We start from the raw sequence: 14,242 nt of genomic DNA on the forward strand, positions 1-14,242 counted from the left end.
TATATGAGAGAGCAGACATTATAATCAACGAGTGAAGGGTGGGATATTCTACAATGCTGAAACAACATATATAAATGATACGGTATAGAGATTTACTATACTTAAAATCAAGAGAGATTAAAGACATAAAATTTTAAAGTGTTCTTCCACATGTGTATATAAATATAGAATATTTCTATGGCCTCTCAGTAATGAAGGATTTAATAACAAAAAGCATAAAAAGGGGATAAATATATGCAAAAGAAACAGTCCACAAAACCAAAAGACAACCGACAGAATGGGAGAAAATATTTGCAAATGACATATCAGATAAAGGGCTAGTATCCAAAATCTATAAAGAACTTATCAAACTCAACACCCAAAGAACAAATAATCCAATCAAGAAATGGGCAGAAGACATGAACAGACATTTCTCCAAAGAAGACATCCAAATGGCCAACAGGCACATGAAAAAGTGCTCAACATCGCTTGGTATCAGGGAAATCCAAATCAAAACCTCAATGAGATACCACCTCACACCCGTCAGAATGGCTAAAATTAACAAGTCAGGGAACGACAGATGTTGGCGGGGATGTGGAGAAAGGGGAACCCTCCTACACTGTTGGTGGGAATGCAAGCTGGTGCAACCCCTCTGGAAAACAGTATGGAGGTTCCTCAAACAGTTGAAATTAGAGCTACCGTTCGATCCAGCAATTGCACTACTGGGTATTTACCAGAAAGATACAAATGTAGGGACCCGAAGGGGTACGTGTACCCCAATGTTTATAGCAGCAATGTCCACCATAGCCAAACTGTGGAAAGAGCCAAGATGCCCATCGACAGATGAATGGATAAAGAAGATGTGGTATATATACACAATGGAATATTATGCAGCCATCAAAAGGAATGAGATCTTGCCATTTGCAACGACGTGGATGGAACTGGAGGGTGTTATGCTGAGTGAAATAAGTCAATCAGAGAAAGACATGTATCACATGACCTCACTGATATGAGGAATTCTTAATCTCAGGAAAGAAACTGAGTGTTACTGGAGTGGTTGGGGGTGGGAGGGATGGGGTGGTTGGGTGATAGATATTGGGGAGGGTATGTGCTACGGTGAGTGCTGTGAATTGTGCAAGACTGTTGAATCACAGATCTGTACTTCTGAAACAAATAATGCAACATATTTTAAGAAAAAAGAAAAAGAAGAAGATAACAGGAGAGGAAGAAAAGGGGAGTATGTCAGAGGGGGAGACGAACCATGAGAGATGATGGACTCTGAAAAACAAACTGAGGGTTCTAGAGGGGAGGGGGGTAGGGGGATGGGTTAGCCTGGTGATGGGCATTGAGGAGGGCACGTTCTGCATGGAGCACTGGGTGTTATGAACAAACAATGAATCATGGAACACTGCACCAAAAACTAATGATGTAATATATGGTGATTAACATAACAATAAAAAATTAAAAAAATATATATATATAAAACTAGTGTAATATTTTAAAAACCTAATTTGAAAGCCCCATATACAAAGTTAAAAACAAAAGCAACAAATCCCCCCCAAAAAACCCAAAACAAACAAACAAAAAAAAAGCCATAGATTGGGAAAAGATATTGGCAATGCATAGAATACACATAAAAATAAGAATATTGATATGATGAACATAAATACAAATACTATAGAAAAATAGAAAAAAATAACCCAATTATAAAAAAAGATTAATAGGCAATTCATTGACAAGAAAATCCAAGTTACTAAAACATGTAAGATCCTTCTAGACACAGAACAGATTGGTAGTTGCCAGAAACAGGGTGGAGGGATGAGAGAAGTGGGTGAAGATGTTCAAAAGGTATAAACTTCCAGTTATAATATTAATAAGTTTTGGGATATAATGTGCAGCATAGTGACTACAGTTAGCAATTCTGTTTTGTGCATTTGAAAGTAGTGAATAAGTAGATCTTAAAAATTCTCATCACACACGTAACTATAAGAGGTAATGGACATTAACCAAACTTGTTGTAGTAATCACCTTGCAATACATACATGTAACAAATTATGTTACACACCTTAAATACAATGTTATATGCCAATTAAATCTCAACAAAGCTGGGGAAAAATGCAAAACAAAATATACAACCACATTCTGCCTCCAAGACCAGCAGTGCTTTTGCATTAAACTCCTCATAGCAGTGGAGAAATCAGCAGAGGTTTCCCAGAACAATACTAGCATTATAGTTGCTTAATATTTGCCACTAATATATTTTTAAATTTTCATTTAAAATTATGAAATATCATACCACAAAGTTGCTAAATGGACTATAGAAAGATTCAGAATATTGACCAAGCATGATCTAGAGAAGCAAATGCCATTGGTTAATTGCTGACTTAATTTAATTATTATTTGATACAGTGATCACTCCCTTCTTGAAGTCTTTAATCACTGGAGGCTTAGAAGCCCACTTTCTTGGTTCCTATCCCCCAGCCCTCAACAGCCAGGCACACTCCATCTCCCTTGCTGCTTCCTTGCTATCTTCCCGATCTCTAAGCATTAAAGTGCTACAGTGACAACGGCCAAGTACATATCCCTTGCCTGAATCTCTCCATTGATTTCCAGACCCATATATCCAGCTGCCTGCCCTACATTTCCACTTGGAGGTCTAGGTCATGCACCCAGACAAACTTAAGATTTTCTGCCTCCACATCAAGATGCAATGTCTGCAATTCTTCTCATCTCAAGAGATGGCAACTTCATTCTCCCCGTCGTTCACACCAAAAAGCCTGGACGACTCCTTGGTTTCTCAAATTCTCTTCCTGCTCCCACATCCAGCAACAAACAACAACTCTATGTTCACGGTATATTTAGAATCGGACCACTTCTTGGCACCTTGATTGCTACCATGTTTGTTACCATATTTGGAACTGTCATGGCATCCTGGCCAAATAACGTCCTTATTCTCTTCAAAATTCCCGTTAGTTCCTTCTTTGTCAGAAAAAGCTCAAGGGCTTTGAGCACTCTCCAAGGCCCATACGTAAACTTGTCCTGTCTTCCTTGCTCCTGGAGTGTCACCCCCCCCCAAGGCCTTTGTGCATGCTGTTCTTCTGTCTGGAAGGCTCTACTTCCCAGGCTTAGGCCCTCACTTCCAGGGACTTTAATAAAGAAGTCTCTCTCACTCCTCCTTAAAATGGCAAACACTTACTGTTTCCCCCACACACACACCCAGCAAAATTCTTTCCAATTAATAATTAGTTGAACAATAGAGTAATGGTCTCTCCCCCCACCCCCAATGTCTAATGCCTAGAAGAGAGCCTAATAGGTAGTGGACACTTACTATTTGTTGAATGAATGCCATGAATACTTGATATCCATGTCAATTTGCCTTTAATCATGCTTTTGCTTTTTCACTTTTGCTTTTTATATTTTTATGTAATGATCTCCAGTGAGATTTTACACCCTCAAATCATCTATTTGCTATGTTTTTTGACTCTTACATAGATACAGCAAATAGGAGACAATATGCCCTATTCAAAGATTTTGAAACCTAAAAAGTCATCCCGAAGACACTATGTAGGTGTGTTTTGTTAACATAGTGCAAAAAAATTAGTGAATGCGTGTATTTTATACCTGTATTTTATATACTTAAATATAAATGTATATTTATGACTCAACTTTTTTATAGACAACAGTTAGATATTCATGTAATTATTTCTCTTTGACCTCTCAAATATTTAAGAATTCACCATTAGGGAAAACCCCCAACCTGGCTGTGTGTCAGGAAGAACACCTAGAAAGAAATAAGCCCCCAAACCTACTTCTGCAAGTAGGTCCTCCATAGGTACCCTCCAGACAAGTCTGTTCTGAATGAGAGTCATGAAAAACCAGTCTGGAAGACACAGCAGATTCTTACCAGAAAGTCATGGGACATGTGAGACATAGGGATGGGAAGGCAGGTCAGGGCTAGGTTATGAAGGATATTGAATCCTAGGCTTTTCTTATTCTCCGGACTCTATGGTATGGACAGTGAGAATCAGGAAGAGGTATGAGGCCAAGAATTGTTTGAATGATTGATTTGCACATATTATAGAAAGGATCTCAGTGCAAGGTCACATAGGCTGTACACCGCAAAACTCCATGGGTTGCCAGTTATATAGCAGCCCCTGGCATGTGCTGGAACTGTATAATGTGGCCGTCCTAATCAGATATGAGGAAATTTTGCAGCTAGTTATAAAGATATTTAATTTCAACAATCTAGGCAAAAATTCGGAGATTTTTTTTTTTTTTTTTTTTTTTTTTTTGGTATGGAACAGGAAGCTGTATTAGGCTACTACCGCAATTGTTTGCAAAGATAAAGGTCAGGTTAGGGTCTAGCAGTGGGAATAAAAAGGAAGAAATAGATGACAAAGCCATTATGAAGCAAGCAGCAGCAAAATCAATGACTCAGATGCAGGGAGGAAGAGGAAAGCAATCTGATAATGTCTAATACAGGTGACTTTGAGAATGCCTCACAGGAAGAGCTAGGATGAGCAGAGGTAAAGGAAAGCAGATAGATTTCATGTTTGATATACTGGGTTTGGAGCAGAAGGAGAACTAGAGAATAGGTCTTCTGATTCCCAATGACTTTTCCCCATTGGTCTATCATCTTCCATGAAAAAAATTCTCACTTTCATTTTACTTTATATTTCTAGAAGACAAATTACTCCATATGCTTATCTTTTTGAGCTGCTCACAATGATAATCATTAGGAGTTATTTTACATTTTCCCCCAGGGGTTAACTTTTGACTGTAAATATTAAGATCAAATACCGTACATATTTGAGAAGGGGAGGGAATCTACTATTTTCAATGAGCTTACCTTGTCAGTCAGTCACTATGCTAGAAACTTCAAGTTTTATTTATTCATAGCCCTGTAGAATTATGTATTTTCTCAATTTTACAGAGAATCGTCTGAGAAAAGTGAAGCAAATTTCCAAGTCCCCATGGGTAGAAAGTGATGGGGTTGAGTTGCAAATCTAGATCTAACTATAAAGGCCTTCCTTGTCCACTCTCAGGTAGTATCTCAACATGGACAGCTCGAATGGCGTTGAGAGGCGAAAGAAATAAGTGAGGGCAATACTCATTTTTCCACTTGACTATCCTTGCTGTCAATGTTGTTTGATAAATTCAAACTGGGCAATACTAACTGAAGCATGTAAGGTGATAAAAATTATACCTCATTGGTTTTACACACAGGGAAGCTTATCCGCAATCTCCAAGTTTCACTGAAGTGTTCACTAGTGTAAGATCACTGGTCGAGTACCATCTGTTCCAATAGTTTATTGTTAAATTACCTCAAGTCTTACATAAATTGTGTTTTCTCTAAAGCAAAACCAATGCAAAATATCTGGACTAACTAGTCTAAGAGTAAGACTTCCTAATAAGTAGGCCAACTAGACTCTAGGTGATGTTTCTCCAGGTTGGAGAACTGAAAAAACTACTTTGTAGTGGACACATGGGGTATTTGAATAGTGGCCGTAATTCAAGTAAAATACTAGCAAATTCATTAATATTGCAATGAGACTATAATTTAAAAAAAAGATGGAGAGACTAATCCTTCCCCAAGACAGTGGAGAAATTGGTATGAAACTGCTTTAAAGGGTACAAATGGGAGACACCTGGGTGGCTCAGTTGTTGAGCGTCTGCCTTCGGCTCAGGTCATGGTCCCAGGGTACTGGGATCGAGCCCCGCATTGGGCTTCCTGCTCTGCGGGAAGCCTGCTTCTCCCTCTCCCGCTCCCCCTGCCTGTGTTCCCTCTCTCACCGTGTCTGTGTCAAATAAATAAATAAAATATTTTTAAAAAGGGGGTACAAATGGGAAATCATCTATGTTTGCGTACATTTACTTAAATGCATTCACGCTTTAATTTCAAACGCACCAGTAGAGCACCTACTGGATGTGAGGCTCCATGTTAGGGCCCAAAGATGACAAAGAGGAACAGGACAGGGCCCTGCCTCTAAGAAACTTCTTGTCACCTAGCAACCAAAAAGAAAATAGTCTTGCCCTCGTGATCAAATCACATGAAGTCTATAAGCCTGGATGGTATGAATTAAAAACTTGAAAAAAACTAACAGGAGAAAGACTGAGCCCTAGAGCAATAAGTATTCCTGGAAAGCAGAGGTTCTATGCATCTTGCAGATTTTTAATAGTGCCACATTTTTTTTTTCTTGCAAATTTGCTACAACCATAAAAGAAAAAAGTTGAAACTACTATTTCTGGGTTGGTGGGAACATAGAGATTTCAGGCTATGGGTTTTCATAGACCAACCTGTGAACGGATAAGGATGGGAAGCCAATTAGAGTTGTTGCAATCTGAAATGACAAGCAAAAGGTGAGTCAGGCCATGATTTGTCCTCAGAAACCCAAACCACTGAAGCTGTGAGTAGAATCTAGAACACTAATGACCTTGGGAGGAAACATCTAAAGTCACGCTTGATGCAGACAGAGAAAATACACTGGGTGTTCCCCAGGTTTGATGGTCTCCAAAATAGCAAGTGTTTTTGTGACAAAGGAGGACACAAGAAAAGCAGCTCTGGTCGGAGAAGGGGGCTCTGGAACTAAGGAGTAGTAAGGCCCGTGTGGGATTTCCCATAAGAAAGGAAAGCTGACCTTTTATTTAATTAAGGTTTTAAACATTTCATATCCCATCCTTTCAATTCTACTCTGCTTTCATATTTCCCTGCCTTCTTCCCCCTTTCCAGTTCTTCTTTCCTAGTATAAATAGCGACGTAAATAAGTAGATTTCACAAAGCAATGATCACATAAGCAAATGTTAGTTGACTTTTGATAAGGTACTCGCAAACGTTCCTGTTTCTTTGGAGATTTTCCTATTACAGCTTGACAAGAATTTGGAATCCAACGATATGAAGATCTAAATTATAAACGCTTTGATGGATCATTCTTTTACTGAAGTTTTCAACTAGACAGAAAAAGCATCAGTGACCGAATAGTGGCAAGTACTTTGAGGGTCAGCTGGAAATACCTAGTAAGATAGGAGGCAGCAGCCTGAAGATTCAACCCAAATCCCTATCACAAGGCCACATAAGGGTGACTGACCTCTTTGGTTTTGGCATCATACCCAAACTGACTACACCTTGGCCTATCTCCTCCCTTCGTATAACCCAGCTTCTCTAGCACCACTACTTATAGGGAGGAACCTCTCCTACCTGCAACACAAACCCACACCCCACATGCTGTATTTTATGGGAATTACTTTTTACCTTTCACCTTCTATCCCAACACCAGAGCTCATAGATTTCTGATTAAATACAGCCATTCAAATGATCAAGTCTCCCAAAAGAAATGTATAAATAAGTGACTTGGGTGGTAATTCTATAGCAGATGCTAAAAAAAAAAAAAAAAAAAAAAAAAGTTAAACTAATTGTCCCTGTATTTATACACCTCACATTTCAGTTTTCATATCTGCTTGGAAAAGTTAAAGAAGGAAGTTTTACTATATGAGGAATATGGGTTCCTTTAGAAATTACCCACATTAGAGTTTCATCGAATAGAAATACTCCTTTATCTGCTACTTTTAAGCTAAGAACTTCTTTTGACAAACCTAGGCAATAATTACAGGACATAAAAGGAAAAAAATAAGAATGTTTCAAAATGGTTTTCCACCTCTATGAACTGCCATTGAAACCTCTGCATAAGTTTCTCTATTCCTGCAGGCAAATTTTTGTATAGGAAAATTCAACAACAGCAGTCTGATAACACCACAGTAAGATTTCCCACAGTCAGTGCAGATGAGACTCAAATGTACTATTGAATACATTTCACCCAAAGGGAAAAGAGGAAGGAGGAATTCAACAGTTTTTAGTATCCATAGTGCTCTCCATCCATCGCATTGCTTTCCAAGGCTAAGCTCTGTCAGATGCCCACTTCAGTTTTATGTAATTGAAAACAGTTTAAGTTTTCTCCCTCTGGCAACAATCTTGATCCCATTGCACACCTTCTCATTCTCCAAGACAGAATTCTATCTCAAATCCTTACCAACCAAACCCCTATATTCTCTGCCGCTGGACATTTAAAAGTATAAAGCCGACTTTGGGGGCAATTTCTGGAAATGTAACATTTGTGCCCTCCCAACATAGCCCAGTTATTATAGCACACAATTTGGGAGGGACGAATCATTTAATACATCTATATTTACATTATCTTTCAACATTAAGCACGTATTTATCGCATTCTGATTGCTAATGGGAATGTCTGCTATTATTAGTTAGAGTGCCGGTAATGATAATTATATATGCTGCACAAATACTTCTGCTTAGATTAGCCTAATCTAGTATTAATAGAACTCACTTTAAGCTTTCGCTGTAACAGTCTTTTGTGTATTTAAATTGTTTCAAAGAAAAATTGGCTGGTATCTCCCCCCAACCACCTCCCCAGCCAATAAAAAAAAAAAAAAAAAAAAAAAGACAAGCTGCGGCATTAGTGAAATAATGGATCACACCAGAACTGCCCTGGCCTAATTGTAACATGTAATTACAGGTTGCTATACAATTAGAACCATTTTGTTTGAATAATGCTTCCATGTGCCCAAGTACCTAACGCTTCTCGTGAGGTTAGATAAAAGTACAGTATTTATTCCTTTTTTTCATAAACGACTACTATGAAGAAATGGGGAAAACCCTTACAATAAAAGCAGTGATGTCTAGGTCATGATCTTTAGTGCATCATCAAGGACAGTGATGAGTCTCTTATTTTCCCTGCACTGGACTTCAGACAAACCAACATCTGCTTCTGAGAGTCAGGGCCTCTGTTTTATCCCAAGAGAAATAATCAGCTAATGTTACAAGGCAGAGTGACTGCTCAGAGAAAGTACTAATTATCAGCAGGGCAAGTTGCTGTCCTGGGGACTGATAGCACAGCAGTTGGCTGGTGGGCATGCCCACTATTTTAGGAAAGATTTATCAGAACTAAGAAAGTCCAAAAAAGAACTATGCATTGTTGTAATTGAATTCACTGCTATTTAGGACTTGAGTTAGTGTAAAACATTTCAATTAGCCTCCAAACACCAGTATTACTACTGCAAGACTATTGTCCATCTTTCTGAATATTTTTCCAACATTCATTTTATCCAGATCAACCTATTTATGATTTTTAAAAACATGAATTCTTAAATGTAGGCAAAAACGCAAAATGGCTGTTTAAAAATAAAACTAGCTCAGATGGGGGTTCAAGGTTTTGGGTTGCCCCCCCACCCCGCACTGGGGTAGATGATTCAAAAAGGATAGTTAAGTCTTTTTAGTATATAATTTGGTCATATGCCTTTGTAACTTCAAAGTGAAAGACAAGAAGCGCCACCATTTAGGATATTCCATTTTTAGGTGCCATGCCTTCCAGCAAACAAACAATTAGTTTCACCTAAGAGGGTGAAAAGAGAAATGGTATATACAGTGAGGATTTTAACAAAAGAACTTACAAATATCAACCTAATAATAGACAAGAGTTGGCATAAGTCACAAACTAAGGTAAAGAAACTAGTTTAAGTATATAAACTCAACTATTTGAACTTGAAAGTTGTAAACACAAGAATTCTAGAGAAGTTACAGCTCTTAAATTTCATATATTTTCAATATTTAAATGAAATGGAATCTGATACATTCAGAGCATTATTCTGCTCCAATCTGGCCTTTCTTGAATTTTTGAGGAAGCCGTGATTCTTTCTAGGATATTGACCTTTTCCATCCAATTGATTTAAGCCTCCTTCCCGGTAAAACATAACGTTGCAGAACGCTGTGTGCAACTTACGGGTCACCTCCAATCCCTAGTAAGTAGATGCTATCAACAGGCATAATAGAAAGTTCTAAAAAGTGTGAGGCTATGATATACTTAAAAGTTATCAGTTACTTGCACTGTGACTAGCCACACCAGTTAAGGTCATAGCCTCAAAACTGTGCTATTCAAAGTCCAGAAGTTATGCATGCTTTTGGTTATAGATAGATGATTAACTACTCTGTTATAAACACACACACACACACACACTGGGGTGGGGGGTGGCACATCTGCTTTAAATATCCTGATAAACTTCTCAAAATGTTTGGTCGCAACTCACAAACAAAAGGTGGGATGTAACTGACTAGGTAGAGTTTTCACAAAGGGCAACCAAACTTTATGAGGAGAGCAGAACTGACTACCTGTTGTGCTGAAAACCTTCGAGAATGCATGAGATAGATACAGACATACTGGACTCCCCAAGAGGATGTATCTGCAGATAATCACAAAGCTTGGTGATACTTGGTGATACGGACAGGGTGATGAATGACAGTATCTGGAAGATCTTGACAAGCTAGACTAAGGCTGGAGCCATCAAGATTACACTGAATAGAACTAAATATAAATTCTGAGCTTCCAGCTAAACATGGTAGTTTAAACCCATGCATTTATTTCCACATTCTTCCAAAACTCCACTATAATGACAGTTAAGGAGTTTTAAGAACGTACAAATCTGCAAGGTCAAACAGAATGGGAGACAAGATCACAACAGGTGAGAAATGGGAACAGTTTTGGAAGCGGGAGCAGCAGCTAAGAAAATGAAACCAGTAAGAGGTTAATTCATATCACAAACCTTCATCCCCCTACCTGAAGGATGTGACTTTCCAATTTAAAAGAGGACACATTTTTACTAAAGTGACTTTAAAAATTCTTCAAGTATTAAGGATAATGGAAAAATCTTAGGAGCTCCTATAGAAAGGTTAAAAAAAAAGGTCACATGCAATATAGTAAGCTTAAGAATATCAGCTTTCTTAACAAATACGGGAGTTAGAAGAAAATGGAGCAATGTTTTCAAAACTCTGAAGAAAACGTTTCTAATATAGAATTCTATAGCTAGGCAAAAGATCAATTAAGAGTGGAATTAAGGCACTCCAGACAACTCAAAATTTATCTTCCTTTTTAGGAAGCAGGTAAGGATAAAGCTTATCGAAATGAAGGAGTAAATTAAAAGACATGAGATTCAGGAAACTAGAGATCTAACAGAGGAGGGAATTCACAAGATAATGGCATAGAGAGCTTTCTAGTGATGACAAGTCTACCAACCAATCAAACCACACTGGAAGAGAAACAGACAGCCTTAGGATGAGAAAACAAGAGATTACTTGGGGTCTGAATCTTCTAGAATCAGATTTTCAGTACTAACAGAAAATTAAGATTTGAGTGTCAGGTAAGTAGAAAGCTAAACAACCAAACAGAATCAGCAGCAATTATTAACTCTAAGGGAGGGGTGGGGAAAAACTAGACACAAAAGAAAAGAATTACCTTGGCAATCACAGACACATGTGTCAGCTGTGGATCATATTTATAAAGCCATAAAAATGTGAATTGATTTGAAAAACAGATTAAAAGTTTTCAGTGGAATGAACCTGGAAAGCCCTATGTCTTTTTTTCCTCCACCACAGTGCCCGTATTACAGTTGTTAAGTAGCCCTGTTTAGAAACAGTAGCATAAGTCATAGTCCCAGCAGCCATAGCTGAATGAAGGGCACGAATAACCACATGAGCAATCCAAAATCCCCAGGTGAGATTGATCATTTTCTATGCCTAGAGAGACTCATCAGCTGGCACTGGCCTCCCATCTTTGATGGATGAGAAATCAAGAGTAGGATCTGCGCAAAAGAATTGGTAAAGTGTAAACCCAAAACCGTTTGATTCAATTCAGTTGGGGGTGTGTTATGTGTATGTTGGGGGGGCAGGAAATCAGACAATTAGGTTGACTTAGAAAGGGTGGCTAGTGTTATTTATATATCCAGTTATTTTCATTTATAGCCATATACTAAACCTGTTTCTAGCTACCTATGTAACTTGAGATATCCTGAAATTGTTTACTGAATTTAATGGACCACTCCTGGACTCTCAGTATTTTGTTAGGCCCCATTGTCTTTGACTTTACTATCCAAACAGGTTTTTTTTTAAACAGGAAATGATGTGTTTCTATGATACTTAGAAACTGAAGAATCACTAAAAATGTAAGATCAAAAACAGGAAATAGTCAAATAGTTTGTAGTATACTTTTCCACAGGTTTTATCACCAGAAGGCCATGAGTGGCACTTCTGCTGATCAAGCTCACAAAGTGGAAAACAGAACCCACATCTCTCCTTACAGGGTAGATACAGCCTTCATGGAGAGCACAGTTGCTGACAAGTGAGTATGAAAAGGTGATCATACACCCCACACTTTTCTGTTGGGCTGATGTCAACTCCAAAAGTTACCGGCCAAATATGTCAATAATAAATTTGGACTTCCACTGCAGCCACTATGGAGGGACTGGGTCCTCAGACAGGGGGTAACACTAGATCAGAAACAGCCCCTCTCCATTGTTTCAGCTCCATGACTGTGTTGAGGAGACTCTTGGTGAGTTTTTACAAGATGTAACACAAATTCCCTATTTTAAAAACACATGGCAAAATTTCTTGGTAAAGAAGGTTGTATTGATCAGAATCCAATTTTACTGTTTTATTCCTTCAGAATAGGAGTGATGTGACTGGTAAGAGTTTCTATGTAACTTGGCACTTGGGTAAAAAACCTAATATTGTTAGCAAAAGAAACACAAGGGTGAGAGAGAGCTTCTTAGTAAAACCTGAAAAGTCTAATTATAAAGTTATTCAGATATAAATTGTTTAATTGTTCCAGAAAACTGGTACCAGATCTTATACCTAGTAGACCTTATAGTTTGCATGTATGTTTTCACATGTAGTGAAAATTTTCATTGAAAAGCCTCTGGCAGGGTTATCCTGATTTGCCTTTTCGAACAGGGAAAATTCTTTCAAGACATTGGAGTTTGAGATACAGTTCACACGAAATATAACTCACTCGCTTAAAGTGTCATTCCAATGGTTTTAGTATATTGCCAGTACAACCATCTCTACAATCTAGTTTTTGAACATTTTTTTTTTCATCCTCAAAAAGAAACCCCGCACTCAGTAGCGGTCAAGAATGGCAGACTCTTGGCAGTTGTCTTTCTTCCCTTAAAAAAAAGCCTGGGGCACCTGGATGGCTCAGTCAGTCAAGCGTCTGTTGGTTTCAGCTCAGGTCACGATCTCAGGGTCCTGAGATAGAGCCCCGCATTGGGCTCCATGTTCAGTGTGGAGTCTGCTTGTCCCCCTCCCCCTGCTCCTCCTCCTGCTCTTGCACTTTCTCTAAATAAATAAATAAATAAATAAAATCTTTAAAAAAAAAAAAAGCTTAAGGTTTGCTTAGTTGTTTAGACATAGATGCTAATGCACTTTTGGGGTAGCCTGAGATTGCTTTCTGGTGTCTGAAGGAGTATCCTATATATTTATAAGGGTTTGGGGATTATCAATCAGTGCTAACAATGATCAGTATTAACATATTTAGTATTTGCCCAGCACTCTTAACTGGTTAATACACATGAACTTCTTTAATCATTTGACAACCCTGAGGTAAGTACTGCTATCATTTCCATTTTATAGATGGAGAAACTGAGACATGAGGTTAGATCCTAGGAAATACGACTTTACTAGCCCAGTTGTTTGGCATTCTCTATAATTGTTGGACTGCAAAGCTCTTTCCTTCACTTCCTTCTAAAATCAATCTAAAATCAATACTCTATAAGTATTGTTTGGATTATTTGAAAATGAAACTCTGTGTTCACCTGCATTCCTTTGACTATGAAAATTTTTGTGAAATGAAGTTGGGCATCTAATTTGTACCTGTAATTTATGTATGTATTCCAGACATAGGCTGTTTCCAAAGCTTTGTGTGAAGATCACTTGTTCGGACTTAACACATTTATCGCAGAAATATTGTTTTCATTAGTTGCAAAGTCCTCTAGTTATTCTACAGGTGCCCAAATGTACTTGTAACCACAGGGTTGTAGATACATTATGGTTTTAGGGCATTGTGCACCCTATAGAGTGAGGTTTGCCTTTGGGGAGATTCCGAATGCCAACACGAGCCCCCTCTTCTGGGCTCTGCCATCTCCTGCATCCTTTGAAGGGGAAGAAAGGTGTACATGGTGTTTTGTGCACCTGAGGATTCAGAGGAAAACCAAGCCCACGTCTTTGACTCCATCTCTGGAGTTAGAGGGAAAAGGGACTCAAAAGGTAGAGAGTATATCAAATGTGGCAATTCTAAATGCATTAAGACAGATTCAAGTGGCAGCAGGGTGTATATGGGTGTGGGGGCGGTTAGAGAGTGGTCATGGGAAAAGCCCAGATTCTACATAGACATAGATTTCTCTTTCTCCTTAAGGACACTTTTTTTTTTTT

Source organism: Zalophus californianus, chromosome 1, assembly GCF_009762305.2.
Source record: "Zalophus californianus isolate mZalCal1 chromosome 1, mZalCal1.pri.v2, whole genome shotgun sequence".
NCBI classification, from domain to species: domain Eukaryota; kingdom Metazoa; phylum Chordata; class Mammalia; order Carnivora; family Otariidae; genus Zalophus; species Zalophus californianus.